At 44.1% G+C, this 17,527-nt stretch overlaps 1 protein-coding gene across 3 annotated transcripts in view; it reads left to right on the top strand.

Moving 5' to 3' along the window:
- TOLLIP (toll interacting protein) overlaps positions 1-17,527 on the top strand; it is a 108,403-nt gene that overhangs the window by 39,096 nt on the left and 51,780 nt on the right. Inside the window, exon 1 of one of the 3 annotated variants that reach the window (XM_077460472.1) lies at positions 15,865-16,011. The exons of the other annotated variants lie outside the window; for them this stretch is intronic. The gene's annotated coding sequence lies outside the window, so the exon portion shown is untranslated. Of the gene's footprint in view, positions 1-15,864; positions 16,012-17,527 lie in introns of those variants that run through there. 3 annotated transcript variants of the gene reach the window in all.

Below are 17,527 nucleotides of genomic sequence, written 5' to 3'. Positions count from 1 at the left end.
ATATCTGCAAAAGGTGGCGCTACTTTGACAAGTCCAAAATTTAGATTTGCAAAACAAAAACTATTCCATGATTTCTATTTTTGTCCAATTGATTATTTGTTCTATGCTTTATTTTTAGCGTACATTGAGACATTAAACTGCGTGAACTTCAATAAAAACTGAAAAAATTTGAGTTTCCTAAAACTTGACTGGTAGTATATATATTTTATATAATTAAAAAAAGAAATAAAAAAAATATAGAAAATCTAAAACATGAACGCCAAGTTTAGACTTGTAGCAAAAAATGCGGGGTCTGCTGCGTCAAGAGCGTTCATACTGTTTGTTGGCCAGAGATTTTGTATTGAGATGTTTGAACATCACTAAGATTAGTTTTAATAAAGCTTTATTATTATGGGTACTCACAATGTGGATCTTTCTTTCCCTTTTGGATACATATAAACCGGTGAGATTTATAAGAAGCGCTCCAAATGATGAGCGGTACCGATACATACCAGGGAGTTCTGAACTCTAAGGCCGCGTACACACGGGCGGACTGTTCGCCCAACCTTGTCCGCTGAACAGTGTTTGGGCGGACAGTCCGCTCGTGTGTGGGCTTTCAGCGGACAGTTTCAGCGGACAGTTGGACGGACAAAGTCTTTCGGAAATTCCGAAAAACTGTCCGCTGAAACTGTGTTTGAGCGAACAGTCCGCCCGTGTGTGGGCCTGTCCGCTGTACTTTCGAAATGAGCGGACTGTTCCCGCTCGGAAAGTCCGCCCATTTCGAGCGCGTGTACAGGTAGGCGGGGCCCGCGAAGGAGACGTCGCGGGCTCCGCCGCCTGGAATGGGCTTAAAGGGGAACCCCAACGCCGAAAAAAATCGGAGTGGGGGTTCCCCCCAAGTCCACACCAGACCCTTGTCCGAGCACGCTACCCGGCCGGCCAGGAAAGGGGGGCGAGCGAGCGCGCCCCCCCTCCTGAGCCGTACCAGGCCGCGTGCCCTCAACATGGGGGGTGCCTTGGGGAAGGGGGGGCCGCGCGGCCCCCCCACCCCAAAGCACCTTGTCCCCATGTTGATGAGGACAAGGGCCTCTTCCCGACAACCCTGGCCGTTGGTTGTCGGGGTCTGCGGGCGGGGGGCTTATCGGAATCCGGGAGCCCCCTTTAAGAAGGGGGCCCCCGGATACCGGCCCCCCACCCTATGTGAATGAGTATGGGGTACAATGTACCCCTACCCATTCACCTGTGAACTAAAGTACAATAAAAAACACAACACAGAGAAAAAATATTTTATTGCACAGCCGGGGGTCTTCCGTCTTCGGGGGTCTTCTCGCCGGACTCCTCCGCTATGTGTGTGTAGCTCTTTTGCTAGCGGAGGAGTCCGGCTTTCTTCCTCCCCGCCGCCGGCCTCTTCTCCCGACTTCGGGGGTCTTGTCCCCCTCTTCGGTTCTTCTGCCGGGCCACCGCGCCTGGTCCGGTGGCCCGGTCTTCTGTCGCCGTCTTCCGTTCTTCTGTCGCCGCCTTCGGTTCTTCTGCCGGGCCACCGCGTCTTCTTGTAGCTCTTTTACAGGCGGTGGCCCGGTCTTCTGTCGCCGCTGTCGTCGCCGCCGTCGCCGCCGCCTTCCGTTCTTGTTCTTCTTCTTGTTCTTCTTCTTCTCCTGGAGATGTTGACTCGACGATCTCTCCGGCCGGAATGCCAGAGCCGCGCTGTGCGGTCACTTATATAGTGACAATGGGGCGGTGTCACATGGTATATGTCACATGGGTTGGTCACATGGTGACCCCGCCCCCTTACGATGTCATAGTCCCCATGTGACATCAACCCATGTGACATATACCATGTGACACCGCCCCATTGTCACTATATAAGTGGCAGCGGAGCGTGTCCCTGGCATTCCGGCCGGAGAGCTCGTCGAGTCAACATCTCCAGGAGAAGAAGAAGAACAAGAAGAAGAACAAGAACGGAAGGCGGCGGCGACAGCGGCGACAGAAGACCGGGCCACCGCCTGTAAAAGAGCTACAAGAAGGCGCGGTGGCCCGGCAGAAGAACCGAAGGCGGCGACAGAAGAACGGAAGACGGCGACAGAAGACCGGGCCACCGGACCAGGCGCGGTGGCCCGGCAGAAGAACCGAAGAGGGGGACAAGACCCCCGAAGTCGGGAGAAGAGGCCGGCGGCGGGGAGGAAGAAAGCCGGACTCCTCCGCTAGCAAAAGAGCTACACACACATAGCGGAGGAGTCCGGCGAGAAGACCCCCGAAGACGGAAGACCCCCGGCTGTGCAATAAAATATTTTTTCTCTGTGTTGTGTTTTTTATTGTACTTTAGTTCACAGGTGAATGGGTAGGGGTACATTGTACCCCATACTCATTCACATAGGGTGGGGGGCCGGTATCCGGGGGCCCCCTTCTTAAAGGGGGCTCCCTTCTTAAAGGGGGCTCCTGGATTCCGATAAGCCCCCCGCCCGCAGACCCCGACAACCAACGGCCAGGGTTGTCGGGAAGAGGCCCTTGTCCTCATCAACATGGGGACAAGGTGCTTTGGGGTGGGGGGGCCGCGCGGCCCCCCCTTCCCCAAGGCACCCCCCATGTTGAGGGCACGCGGCCTGGTACGGCTCAGGAGGGGGGGCGCGCTCGCTCGCCCCCCTTTCCTGGCCGGCCGGGTAGCGTGCTCGGACAAGGGTCTGGTGTGGACTTGGGGGGAACCCCCACGCCGATTTTTTTCGGCGTTGGGGTTCCCCTTTAAGCCCATTCCAGGCGGCGGAGCCCGCGACGTCTCCTTCGCGGGCCCCGCCTACCTGTACACGCGCTCGAAATGGGCGGATTTGCCTCCGCCTTACGTGGGCGAGTCCGTTCATTTCAAAAGTTGAGCGAACTGTTTGCCCAACCTTGTTCGTCAAACAGTCCGCTCGTGTGTGGGCAAGTCCGCTCATGCAAATTTTGAGCGGACTGTTTGATGAAACTGTTTGCTGAACAAGGTTGGGCGAACAGTCCGCCCGTGTGTACGCGGCCTCAGGATTCCCAATTAGCCCTTGGGGAGTAGAGGTGTTACCTGGCTACTTTTTTGGATTCTACCTGGGGTTGGATTCCATACTCTGTCTTCAAGCCACAATTGCCACCTTTCTTAGTTGAGTGGAATGTAGAGGGTTCTTTTACTGTAAGAGCGGCAAGGATGTGGACCTCCCTTCCACAGGCGGTGGTCTCGGTGATTAGAAAACAATTAGATAAGCACCTGAACTACCACAACATGCAGGGATATACAATGAAAAGCTGACCTATAATCACACACATAGGATGGGTCTTTTTTTTTTTTTCAACTATGGATGTTTATTTGCAAATATAGGTGTTTTTTTTTTTTTTTTTTTTTTTTTTTCCCCCTCCCAAGAGGTTTTTTTATTTAGGTGTTTTTTGCAGTGGCCAAAAGAAACCTGTGTAGGGTATGGAGTGATACTAATAAAGGGGAGCTGCTGTTTTGAGCTAAAAACGCCTGAAAAATTGCATATTTCTCAATGTTCAGGCATTTTTTATTTAAGTCTATGGGGACAAAACCGCTCAAATCTGTGTGAAAAGTAGCTCTTGTACTTATTTGAGCGGCCGGCATTTTGCTACAGGTGAGAAAACACTCAAATGTGAACAGGGGCCATTTCAATCAATGGGCTTTTGCTTGTTGAGCATTTCTGAGTGTTGAGCTGAAAGGCGCTGAAGTGTGAACGGGATCTAAACAAGCCCTAAGGCCTCTTTCACTTGATAGTCCTGCTTGGATCCGCCTGTCCGTTTTTCAGGTGGAGCAGGCCATCCATTGACCTATATGGGCAGGCAGATATAAGCAGAGCTGTGTCCACTCAAGCACCCGCCTGCCATCCGATCCGATAAGATCCACTCAAAACAGATGGATGGCGATACGTTCTCCATCCACCGGATCTGTTCAGATGGAACTGGACAGGCCGATCCGTTTTTCGTCCGAACTCCCATAGAGGACAGCAGAGCTCTGAAAGATCCGTCCCTGCACAGTCATCCGCTGGCCCAGCGGAGATCAACAGAGCAATCCCCCACTGAGATGGCACTTTGTCCACTGAGCGAATCCACCCCATGTGAAAGGGGCCTTAGGACACACTAAAAATTGTGAGTTGTTACTAAGGGAAAATGTTTCAACAGGAATGCATTACATCCCTCATTGAATACGCCGTGTTACTAAAAACAAATAGAGTCCATTATGGAAAGTAATCTTAATACAAGAATACTCTCTTTTAAACCATATTCTAAAAGCCAAGAGCACTTCTAAGACAGAATAATACTAGAAATTTATAGTGAAAATATGTAAACATTTTTAACAAAAAAAAATAATAATTATCGCTAATGCTAAAAAATAAATAAATAATAATAATTAAAAAAAAAAAAAAAAAAGCAAAAAATAAATCCACTGTGCTGGACAAAAGGAAAAGATCCATAAACCACACATGAAGCAGACCCATGTGCATGAGGTCAGATGAATGGCAGCCCCATGATTAACCACTACAATACAGGGCACTTTCGCCCCCTTCCTTCCCAGCCCAATTTTCAGCTTTCATCGCTCTCGCACTTTTAATGACAATTGCGCGGTCATGCTACACTGTACCCAAATGAATTTTTTATTTGGGGAGTTGTCTTTTTATTATTTGGGGACATGTGTGTTTTGGTGATATGTGTGGTGACGTGTATTGTAGTGACGTGTGTTTACACTGTAGGTTTATACTAGACTGGTGATCAGTTAGTAAAAAGCTGTAAAAACAGCTCATACTCACTGATCACCAGCCAGCTGCAGCGATCCGCTCTCCTCAGCGATGACTTCTGTGTGAGGAGAGGAGGAGCCGATTGCCTAGCAACCGGCTGTTTGTTTACATCACATGACGGCCGTGATTGGACACAGCCGTCATGTGATCAGGAGGGCCAATCACAGAGCCCTCCTGCCGATCCGAGATGCGCCGTGTCCGGGTGACACGAGCACATCGGGATCGCGCCGCTGCGCGGGCACACGTGCACGATCCCCCCTCCTTCTGAAAGACGTTCCTGAACGTCCTCTCAGAAGTAGAGAGCTCCCACCCGGCCGTATATGTACATTGGCTGGGTGGGAAGTGGTTAAAGCTCCAAGGGGTGGAGCAAAATGCATTGGGGGCATGGCATGGCTTGAGTTTGGGTTGAGGCTGCTGTTCATCTCACTAAATGCACATGGGTTTGCTTCATGATGTGTGGCTTATAGATCTTTTCCTTTGACATTGCTGCAGCTTGGAGCTAGGACAAGCTCCCTGTCCCTGCCTGCACTTACAGCAGTCTAGTTGGACTTTTCCTCTACCTGAGCGGCAATGATATCTATATGCCTGCTGAAAAAATTATTTTATACAGAAAGGGGTTATGATGCCGTGTATTGGGAGGAATTCCGATACCCCATAATACGATTGCCATAACTAGGTGCATATTTGTGTCCACAAGTGACCCTTTTTTAATTTTAGATGAAATTCATCCAGAAATTTGAAATGCTTGTGTCCCAAAGTAAATTTAGTACTATCGGAGTTCAAATGTGCTTGTTTTGGGTTCATATCCGTCTGTTGTGTGACGTAGTAACTTAATGCAGTCAGACCTGTATGATGTGGAATGGATGTTTTGGAGGGAGTGGCATATACGTCCAGGCAAAACCTTTTTGCTTGCTTTTCCACTTCTGATTTAATGGTGATGTAGTCCACGCCTCACAGGTGTGTTCTTAGAAGGCTAGATAACAAGATGATGATCGGAAGTAGAGGGAGATGGATTCATCTGCCCTCAGTGGAAATGGCCACTGTGCAGAATGAGGAAGAAAATAAATCTAAACCAAGCAAAAAAGTATTTGCTTGTAGATCTACGGAGGCTGTGCGGCGCAGTATGCTAGCGAGGCAAGTGATGTAATAGCACATCCCGCCAGTAGCGCCAGTTTTTAAAACTATAACCAGGAGCTCTGGAGCAGCCAGGAGGCTGAGCAGTACATGGAACGGAGGAGCCCTGCATCCAGATTCCAGAGTCCATGGGGAGTCGGGTACGCAGTGACAGCAAGTGATGGTGGCAGCAGAGGGGGATGGAAGGTGGCAGAGGGAGATCAGCTAAAAGTAGTTGGATCTGTATGTGTGTGTTATAATCAAAATTAGTCGATTTAACAAAAAAAAATCGATTAATTGAACACAAATTTTTTCCAAATAACATTTTATTCAAAATTTTTTGCAATACATTTCAGGCAAATAAAAGGATGATCAGGAGCATACAGCATACATCCGCCCTATTAAGGCTAACATAAGAAAAAAATGAAGATGAGGATTACAACAGATTTAAACCAGGATAAGCAATCTTATCTGTAGCCATTAAGTTCTTCACTGATCAGTTAACTAGATCATTATGTGTTAATTTCAAAATGAGGGGCCTATACCTAGGTAATGTATAGTCACCTGCAGCTGTGCATGCACAGGGATGAGTCACAAGAATACTCTCAGAAAATTTGAGAAAAGATGAGAAGAGAAAGGAAAGAAGAGTTAGAGTTCATCACTAGAGTGGTCTCGCCCGTCTATTCAGATCCAGTCCCCCCGGAGATTCCAAGGATTCCACACCATGTAATGCGCTTCCAGCCTGTCCCGTATCCTGGCGGTCATCTTTTCCATCTGCTCCACATCCCTAATAATAGCAGGTAGAGTGCCAGGGGTAGGGGGGTGTTTCTTTTTCCAATTTAGGGCAATAAGACAATGTGCTGCCGTTTAAGATATGTCGGGAGAGGTTCTTTTGGGCTGCTGACGGTCGTGGATGGGGTATGCCTAGTAAAAAGATTTTGCGGGTCAGGGTAAATTTGTATCTAGGAGGTGGGCTAGAAGTTGTTGAGGGACAATCCATGGGCACTTCCAATAAATGTGGAAGAGTGTGCCTTTGTCCAATAGGCAGTGCCAACAGCAGTTGGAGGTGGAGGGGTAGATGGCGTGGAGGACATCAGGGGTCATATACCAAAAAAAAGTATTTTGTATGCGTTTTCCTTGTATAAGGGGCACAGGGAGCTTTTGGCAGCCATTGACCATATCACCCGCCATTGTTCCGTGGGAATTTCCTCATCGAGGGCCTTTTCCCATTTGAGCATATATGCATGTTTTCCTTTAGATTCCATAGGAAAGGCATTTATTTTGTAGATGTTTGAGATCAATCCTTTTTGGGCCGCGCCCGCTAGGATTACGTTTTCGAAAAGGAGATGGAGGAGAAAATTGTAGGACGGGTGAGATGGTCATGGCAAAGTGGCGTATTTGTAAGTAGCTATAGAACGCCTGACGGGGAGGTCAAACTTAGTCTGGAAGTCAGTGTAGGGCAGTAGCTTGCGTGACCTAGGGTCCACCAGGGACCCGAAATGAAAGAGGTTTCGCGAGGCCCAGAGAATAGGACATTTGATGGGTTAGACTGTCTGACACCTTGAGATTACAGACAAATGAGGTCAGAAGTGATCTTTCAGATGATAGCATTTGTGTCTTGGAGATCTTGTGCCAAAGGCGTCGCAGCTGAGACATAGAACCCAGTAAATGTTCAGGGGGGGCCTCCGCACCCGCACTCCAGAGTAAGCTGTTGGGGCCAGCCATATTTTTTCAATTTCTGACCACTTGTTATAGGCTCTTTGGGTAAACCATGAGGCAACTGCATGCAACTGGACTGCTTGGTAATATTTAATAAGGTTGGGGAATGCAAGGCCGCCGTCCAAGCGCAATGCCGTCATCACTGATTGGGGTATTCTATGGCGTTTGTGATTCCATGTGAATTTAAGTAGATCTGCTTGTAGCCTTCTCAGGTGGTTGTAGGGTATGGGAATGGGCAGTGTTTGAAAGAGGTAGAGAAGTTTTGGGAGGATCGTCATTTTTACCAAGGCTATCCTACGTAGGAGGGATATTTGATGTTTCTGCCATTGTGGGAGTAGGGTCCTGATTGAGCTAAAGAGGGGAGGAAAGTTTCTCTGGTAGAGTGAAGTAAAGTTTGAGGTGTTGTGTATCCCTAAATACTTCAAAGAGGCGGATTTCCAGTTATAAGAGAAGCTGGTTTGCAGGCGCGTAACCTCTGGGGTTGGAATGTTAATTGGGATGGCCTCCGACTTAGATTATTTTAGAACCCGAAAGGGCGCCGTACCTGTCAAGTTCCTTGTGCAAACTGGGTAGGGAGATTCTTGGCTGTGTCAGGGTAAGGATAATGTCATCTGCAAATAGTGAGATCTTAAATTCTTTGCCCCTGACCGGCATTCCCCTTATAGCGGAGTTTCGTCGGATGGACGCTGCTAAGGGTTCTACACATAGTGCAAACCGTAAAGGCGACAAAGGACCGAACACGAAAATTTTAATCAGTAACAGCCCTAGCCTGTATGAAGAAGACCTGAGAGCCATGTGATTTAGGTGCATTTCTCCATTCTGGAGCCACATCAGTGGCATTACATGGGCATATGCCGATACTCGCGTAAGCACACTCGTGCACACAGACTTCCACCCAAGGGTGTGTGTGTGTGTGTGTGTGTGTGTGTGTGTGTGTTAGTAGTGGCATGCAACCATTGATTTGAGGGCAGCTGTATTCCGCACCTGTGGCTCACTAACTAACATACAAATATGTCAGAATTTGACATAAAGGAGCAGCAGTACATTGATGAGGCCATCCCTCACATGATACAAAAGTACCATGCGATGTGGTTGCCGTGCATTTCAACAAGTAATGCATGTTCTCCTTTAGGTGCAGTGCGATTTCAGCCCACTCAAAATGAATGGCGCAGAATTTATGCTGTAAAGAACTGCTTTGAGGTTCCTGCGCGATTCACATTCAGTTCCTCATGCTTGACTGATTGCATTGCACTACAGGATTTGGACATTTCTCTTACAATATTTAAAAATTATTATTTTTATTTTTAATTTATAGCTGGAAATGTGCATAGTAGAAAAAAAACTGCTTGTGGGGTTGATGGAGGCCCGTTCAGCATTCGCAAAAATGCCCTATACGTAAGAAATCAAGGCTACCCAAATAAAGTAGAACAGCATGTCACTCATTAATATAGATTGAGCTTTGACAGGAAAGGAGGCTAACCAAGCAAAAATTGAATACATTTGCAGGAAGCGGTCTAGTTTGTTACTGCTGTCAGTGTGTGGGAAAAATAAACTAGGGGTAAAAACAGGAAAATTACCCTTGAAACAACTTTCCTGTCAGTGTATTTATTACTTAAAAGGACTGGGGCTAGTCAGTGCAGAACAAAAGCCAATGACTGTCTTAAGGCCTTTTGTCACAGCAGGTAGAGTTCGGTCTATTGTATGGATGTGACCGTGTTTTAGTCTGTGGTTTAAAAAAAAAAAAAAAAATGTCATGCTTGTGCTGGCTTTGATTACTAAAAAAAAAGCATCCAAAGCCTGCCGAGACTTCCACCAGCAAAGGTGACGAGTTCTATTCAACTAAAAAGCCATTGGGATGAAAGAGAAACTAAGTCTTTTTCACTTAAAAAAATTTTTTTTTACTATATATCTACGTGAAAGAGTTCAACTGAAAGTATAGAATAGTAATGAGTGTCAAAGGGACCCTGTGGTCAGACCATTCGTTTCAATAAGTACCTTCCCATCAGATTATACTGTGTATGCATTTAACATATTTTATCATGGTATTTACCTGTAAGGGTCTCCCTTGTATAGACAACCAAAAGCCCTGAGGCTGCTGCTAGATTCCACCATCTTGGATGTGCTATTGGGAGTCCCAGTAGACTCGTGGCACTCTATGGAAGCCTTCTTGAACCTTTTTCCCCAAAGAGAAACCCTTAAGGGATCAGGGATCATTTGGAAGAAAGCTCCCTTTTTTTTTTTTTTTTTCCCTTCCCTTCCTCTTCTTCTCCACGGTGGACAGAATGCCACCCTTACACAGATTAAAGGGGAAGTATGGCCAAATTATTATTTTTTGGTTATACTCCTGTGGGTCACAGGAGGGCAGTTATTCCGCACTCCTGTTTTCACCTCTTTTGTGACACGTTTTCAACTGACGTGGGCTAAAGCCTGCTATCGGCTAATGTCACAGAGCCCTTTCAGGCTCTGAAAAGATCGCAACCATATGGTTAGGATCTGCCCAGAAGTCTGGACCAACAGCTGACCCAGCCTCCCGGCTAGCTGTGCGAGCCACCCCCCCCCCCCCCCCCAACCCCACTTCCTCCACAGCCCGATGCTCTGTTCTCAAGCTTGCCATACATTATACAATTTTTTTTTTTTTTTTTATTCAATTTTTATGTTTACCTTTCAACTATGTAGTGCAAGGGCCTGGCTGATTGCATACAAATTGAAAGTGTTTAGGTTTGACCTTGTATTATATGGTTTTGGTAAATATAAAGGAAAAGTGTATAATGTATGGGCAGCCTTAGAGGCAGTGGGGAACCACTGCAGCTGGGATCAGTGCTGCAGCATTTAGATAAGTGTTAAGGTAAAAAAAAAAAAAATCTACGATTCCCATATTTCTTTTTTAAAATTGATAATTTTGTGTCATGCTACTCGCTCTGCCAAGTGGCATTGGACCCAGAAAAAATTAGATATCCTCATATGATATGAGGTCAGCCTCAAATAAAAACTTAAAAAATCATAACTTTGCTTGTCTCAAACATAACTTTATTAGTGGATTACCTGCTAGAAAAGCATCCTATAATTCCTTAACACATAGAAAGATGAAGTGAGCGCTAAAAACCAACACAATGTTGGCCACCAACCTGATTGCTCCCAGTAAGGGACTAATACAAATGGTAAATACTACAGCAATGAAATGTAAAAACATTGCCTTAAAGTCCATATAGTTTGTAGTAGAATAGCAGCTTTAGAAGGCAGCCCCGTTGAAGACTAAGAAGAAATCTTCTGGCATAGTTATGGCTTTGTTCTATTCCCATCCTATAATTCCTAAATTTAACCAGGCTTGGATGTTTTTCTTCCTAAGAAAAGGCTTACGTCTTGCCACTCTACCCCATAGCCCAGACATATGAAGAATTGTCACGTGCAGCTCCTTTAATGTGGCTGTAGGCCTCGTGGCAGCCTCCCTGACCAGGATAGTGGTGCGCTGTACTAAAGGATATATAGATTTACAATAGTTGTTGTGTACTGTTTAGACATGCAGAGATAAAATCCCAGTAAAGCCAACGAAGGTGGCCAAGGTAAATGTAGTATAAAGTCAAGGGTGTGTAAACAGGTAAGTAAATAGCAGCTAATAATAGCACGTCTGTATATATCAGATATAACAAAATAAAATATAATTTGGTAATTATCATATGGTCTCTTGGGTCAGTAAAGTGACATACACAACAATACATACAATAAAAATTATTATTAAAAATTAGTGATATTTTACGGTGATGATAATACGTGCAAACAAATCTAGAAATAAATTAAAATCGAGTGGAAAATACAATTTGTTTAGAATAGGCAAAAAGTGCGATAGTGTTATGGACCGAATTCAAGTAAAAGAAAGCCCAATTATAAAAACGTCTAAGCAGACTGATAGATATCCATATCAAATGTCCATGTAAAGGTGCATTCAGTGAAATAAAGTGATGACTATGCAAAATTGCATAAGGTGCAAAAAGGGGCGTACAGCAATTATATCAAAAATCACATAAACCTGAGTGGACTTCTAACCAAAAATCGTATAAAGTCTGAATAAACTAAGTATAGAATGAAGTGCTGGTGTTCATCAGCGTGATAATTAGAGTGATCCAACTAAGTTCAGTGGGGTGGCGTTATTTTCCATGTGATCCTAGATGATCTTTTTATGGATGTCCCCTTACCTTACTGCTGTAAGGTTACAGCATATATTGAATGTATCTTTGGGTGTCCCTGGAGACCTTTTCCCTTTCTGGATCCTATTACGGTAATTCCTGTTTGGCCTCTCTTGTTCTCTATGTGGTACGTGGCCTCTTTAAGAGTCACAAAATGAAACTTAAAATCAGGTACTCACAAACATAGGATAAAAAGCAGGCAGTGTAAAAACGAGCAGCGAGCTCGACCAGCATCACTTCCGGTAGCTCGCTGGTCATTTTTACACTTACACTTCTTATCCTATGTTTGTGAGTACCTGATTTTAAGTTTCATTTTCCTAATAAATATTGCACTAAAATTACTACACTATGGGGCATCCTTCCTTTATGTTTTAATTTAACATATGATACCCGGCACGAGACCACCTATGGCGAATACCCCAAAGTGACTCTTAAAAAGGCCACGTACCACATAGAGAATAGGAGAGGGACGCCAAACTGGAATTACCGTAATAGGATCCAGAAAGGCAAAAGGTCTCCAGGGACACCCAAAGATACATTCAATATATGCTGTAACCTTACAGCAGTAAGGTAAGGGGACATCCATAAAAAGATCATCTAGGATCACATGGAAAATAGCGCCACCCCACTGAACTTCGTTGGATCACTCTGATTATCACGCTGATGAACACCAGCACTTAATTCTATACTTATAGTTCAGAATTTATGCAATTTTTGGTTAGAAGTCCACTCAGGTTTATGCGATTTTTGATATAATTGCTGTACGCCCCTTTTTGCACCTTATGCGATTTTGCATAGTCATCACTTTATTTCACTGAATGCACCTTTTACATGGACATTTGATATGGATATCTATCAGTCTGCTTAGACGTTTTTATAATTGGGCTTTCTTTTACTTGGACTCGGTCCATAACACTATCGCACTTTTTGCCTATTCTAAACAAATTGTATTTTCCACTCGACTTTAATTTATTTCTAGATTTGGTTGCACGTATTATCATCACCATAAAATATCACAAATTTTTAATAATAATATTAATTGTATGTATTGTTGTGTATGTCACTTTACTGACCCAAGAGACCATATGATAATTACCAAATTATATTTTATTTTGTTATATCTGATATATACAGACGTGCTATTATTAGCTGCTATTTACTTACCTGTTTACACACCCTTGACTTTATACTACATTTACCTTGGCCACCTTCGTTGGTTTGCTGGGATTTTATCTCTGCATGTCTAAACGGTACACAACTATTGTAAATCTATATATCCTTTAGTACAGCGCACCACTATCCTTGTCCCAATCTCTGTCCCCGGGTTCAGACATTTCCCTCCAGTGAGTGCAGCAGTACACCACCTCATTAATACAATATTTCTCCCATCTTGGCGCAGGAATACCTTTTTCATTAGCCTCCCTGACCAGTTTTAGTCTCATCTTTTCATCAGTTTTGGAGGGACGTCCAGTTCTTGGTTAATTCACTGTTGTGCCATATTTTCTCCACTGGATGATGACTGTTTTCTATGGTATATCTAATGCCTTGGAAATTCTTTTGTGCCCTTCTCTTGATTAATACCGTTTTAACAATGGGATCCCTCTGATGCTTTGGAAGCTCTGCGGACCATGACTTTTGCTGTAGAATGCGACCTAAGAAAATGTCAAGAAATACCGACTAGAACAGCTAAATCTTATTTGGGGTTAATCAGAGGCACTTTAAATGATGGTAGGTGTGTACTGCCTCCTATTTTAACATGAGTTTGAATGTGTTTGCTTAATTCTGAACACAGCTACATCCCCAGTTATAAGAGGGTGTGCACACTTATGCAACCACATTATTTTAGTTTTTTTACCCCCCCCCCCCCCCAGCAAGCCGCAATGCAATTTTTAAAGTGTTAGGTTGGATTTTTGAGTCTGGTTCAGGTGCAATTTCCAGTGTCATGCATGTTAAGGCTGGACTCCCATATATGTGGTGCGGGACACCGCATGTGATCTGGAATGGGAATTGCACCACATTCCTATTCAAATCACATGTGATGTCTGTCTGTGATCTGAGCCACTCATTTTGGCTCAATTCTCACTAAATCCGCACAAAAAGGTGCAGGCATTTTTTCACTGATCTGGAACAAATCTAGAAATAAAGAATTTGGACATTTTCTTTAACTTTTTTATTTGCTGTGTTTGACCCTTTTCAGTGATTTGAAGGTGCTATAGAATTTTGTACAACCTGTCATGACTCTGTCCTGAGTTAGTTATTATTATAGGGCTGGAGCAACAGTTGGAACCAGCACCCTCTAGTGCCACTGAAGGAAGTGCCATCCTGTTCTTTTGGGCTGCATATGTATAGTGGGTTTGCTCTCCTTTCACCTATGAGGAGTTCAACAGCTGTGAAAGGAGAAGAGTACACGCTGCACATGTGCAGCCTGAAGGAAAAGGATGGCACTCCCTTCCATAGCACTAGGGGGCACTGGTCCCAATGACTGCTTTGTCCCTGCTACAACTTGGGACAGGGTCATCAAGGGCTGTAGAAGATTTTAAGAAGGTTTCTTTTAATGCAGTTTTGGCCTACGTTCTTTGACGTAAAGGGGAACCCTGGCTGCTACACTGCTATGTCCTAATGGGACAGCAGAGTGTGCTTTTTGATAAAGGTGAATTTAACCTTAAATATAGATCTATAGCTATTGGGCTGTAGGCATAAGATTGCCTAGGCACCCACACATATCAGGAAATGCACTGATATATGTTTAGTAGGCATCCCAGACAAAGGGGTTTAACTTTTTCATGGTACTGCCTGGGCATAATTAACATTTCAAATGTTTTCCTAATAAGATGGCAGATCTTCACTTTTTGAGCTCAGTTTTACTTTTAGACCAGAATGGAGCTTTAAACGACCCCCCCCCCCCCCCATCTCTCACGCTGACCCATTCTAGTAGGCAATTTTTATTCTTAGTGAAGGTAGCTGTTCTCCCCCAGGTCCCTCACTACTGCTATTGGGTGAAGGGAGACTGCAAATCCAGCGATGCCATTGGTCCTCTATTGTCCCCCACGTCGCTGGACATTTAATAGTTGTCCATGCCATGAAGGCACTGAAGTGGACATCCAAAGAGGGACCCAAGCAGGAAGTATACAGAAGAGAAGACTCCGCTGTACTGTGACCTCAGCTTAAATGATATGTTCGTTCATTGATGCTTCCTGCTGGTGTGTAACTGCCTTCTTGTATAATCAAACAGCTTACACAGACAGCCTGCAGGAGTCCTGCATTGCACCCACGATCTGCTGAAAAATTAATAAACAATGTAAATAAATGCTAATTTTTTTTTTTTTTTCTTTTGCAAGGAGCCTGGAAAGCAGTACATCTGCAATAGGCAGATCGCTATCTGGTTATACAAGCAGGCAGTTACATGCTGGCAGGAAGCAGTAATTGATTACCTAGAGTGCTCAAAAGCACCCTGGTAGTTCATTGAGAACTACAACCCAACAGCCACAAAGACTGTTGGTCCTTGTAGTTCTCACATTCACAGAACTCTGAATAAATGATGTGGCCTCACATGCCTGCAGTTTTTTATTTTTATTTTTTATTTGTGACAGCAAGTGCGGGGAGAAGATCCCAGGGTTCAGGGGCTGCTGCAACAGTAACACATTACACTTTAAATATTGATGTAATATGTAACCTGTTACGAAAGGTGACCTTATCTTTTTAAGGTAAGTAAAAAAAGGGCCATTTACATTACGAATTTTCTTTTTCTATCCAGTGATCAGCTAGAGGGGGAGTGGGTGGGGGTGAAATGTATCACAGAGTGGGACTTAAAGTGTAGGTCTGCTTTTAACATTTGTCACAGAATAGTAAAACTATAAAATGTATTTATCTTGGATAATGTGTAGTTGTATAGTATTTTCACCAAAGATTTTCTTCTTATTCTGTATTTGGGAAGGATTTGTCATTTCAGCTTCGCTTCCTTAGTACTTTTGTTTACACAGCTAGTATATATGATGTTGGTGCATTTACATTTTTTTTTTTTTATGTACTTGAAAAACCACTTCACGGTACATTTTACCTACAGGCTGACTACAAGGGCCAGCCCCTTGCTTACATCAGGTCTCCACACCTTTGATGAAACATACAGTTACACCACATTCCTGAGTGTGAGCTGGGACTGGAGGGCTAAGTACAGCTTTTTGAAGATAAGGAAGCGGAGACTTGAGCAGGGAGCTGTCTCATGATCGATATTTCTTCCTGAGATTGGAGCTAGATCGGTGAGACTTAATTCATATCTACAATATGTGGCGTAGCTGTGCAGGAGACAAGTACTGGAGGAGCCATGTGTAAACTATGTGTTCTTTCATAATGCTTTATAGCTCTAGGAATTTAAAAGGTTTTTCACAGTACATAACATCATAGTGCTGTATTTATCCGAGGCGTGATGCTCCACAGGACCTCCTCACTGGTGTTTCTAATAAGGGATCCAAAAAACAGGGGATCTCCTGGGGCCCACATTTGAGCCTCGGATCTTCTTTGGTTCCAGTTAAAAAAAAAAAAAAAAAAAAAACACACATCTATATAGTGAGGGGTGGGCTCTTAATCTTTGATTGACGCCGGTCTTTATATACTTTGTGGAGGGGTGAATTGCTCCATGTGTTTAGGTCGCTAGGGACTTCGCCTTGGCATCCAGCTGCATCTGTATAATCTTTGATGACATCCCATTGAGGAATTGCTCTATTATGAGCTTTAAATTACACTTCATCTCATTCTACTCTCTACCCCTGATGAAAGTTTTCAAGCAAAACTGGAAACGTGTCGGGTATTGGGGCATCTTACCCTAATGAGAGTATAAGTGTTATTTGTGATGTCTTATTGTCGATTTGTATTGTATTGCACACTGTTCAGATGCTAGTCATCTGTTTTATCATGTGATGATTTGACTTTGTACCATAAAAATGATATTAGTCTTATTTGGTGTGTTGGTGGTCTGTCAGAGTCCCATTTTTAGAGGGTACTTTTTTTTTTTTTTTTTCTAATACCACATTGTGACTTCAACAACTATTTATCCATCTTCTGATGCCCCTGGGATCGCTGCTCATACAATTTTGGTGCAGTCCTTTTCAAAATGAGTCATTTGATGCCCTCCCCATTCCTGTGTTTAGATATTCCCTCGTGTAAGACTCCAGCAGTATACTCACCAGTTTTCACCTATTGGTCCTTTATTCTACGTGGTCAACTAATGGATTATTCGGTTAAAATTTGCAAGTATGTACCGTGGTTTTGTAGAGAGATGTAGAGAAAATTATTGGGTTGACTTGCTAAAACTTGAGAGTGCAAAATCTGGTGCAGATCTGCAAGGAAACTAATCGGCTTCCTGGTTGTATTGTTAAGCCTGGGTTTGTTAGGTTCACACTGATGTGAGATTGAAATAGTGAGAGTTCAGCTGAACTTGCACGATTTAAAACCGGCAATGCAGTCCGACTTTGGGGGTGATTTGACATACATCTGTGTGGATTCAAATCACCCATAAGTCACCAAAAGTAGTACAGGAACTACTTTTGGGAATCGTTGCAGTGCCGCGAGTGGTACAATAGCTGCCAATTTGGCATGCGATTTTTTACAGGTCATATTGCAACGTGTGAACGTGTGTTAAAGCCCAATTGAACAAGCTGAAGTTAAAAGCTGAGTGGCACCAGACTTTGCACTTTACAGTTTTGGTAAATCAACCCCGCTGTTATCCTAGTCTTTGAGCTATGAAATCAGAGACATGGATTGGTGGATCAGAACCTA

Source organism: Lithobates pipiens, unplaced genomic scaffold (genome assembly GCF_037356315.1).
Source record: "Lithobates pipiens isolate NorthernLeopardFrog02 unplaced genomic scaffold, aLitPip1_a1.2 Scaffold_10, whole genome shotgun sequence".
Taxonomy (NCBI): Eukaryota; Metazoa; Chordata; class Amphibia; order Anura; family Ranidae; genus Lithobates; species Lithobates pipiens.
This window is presented reverse-complemented; position numbering and strand designations above follow the sequence as displayed.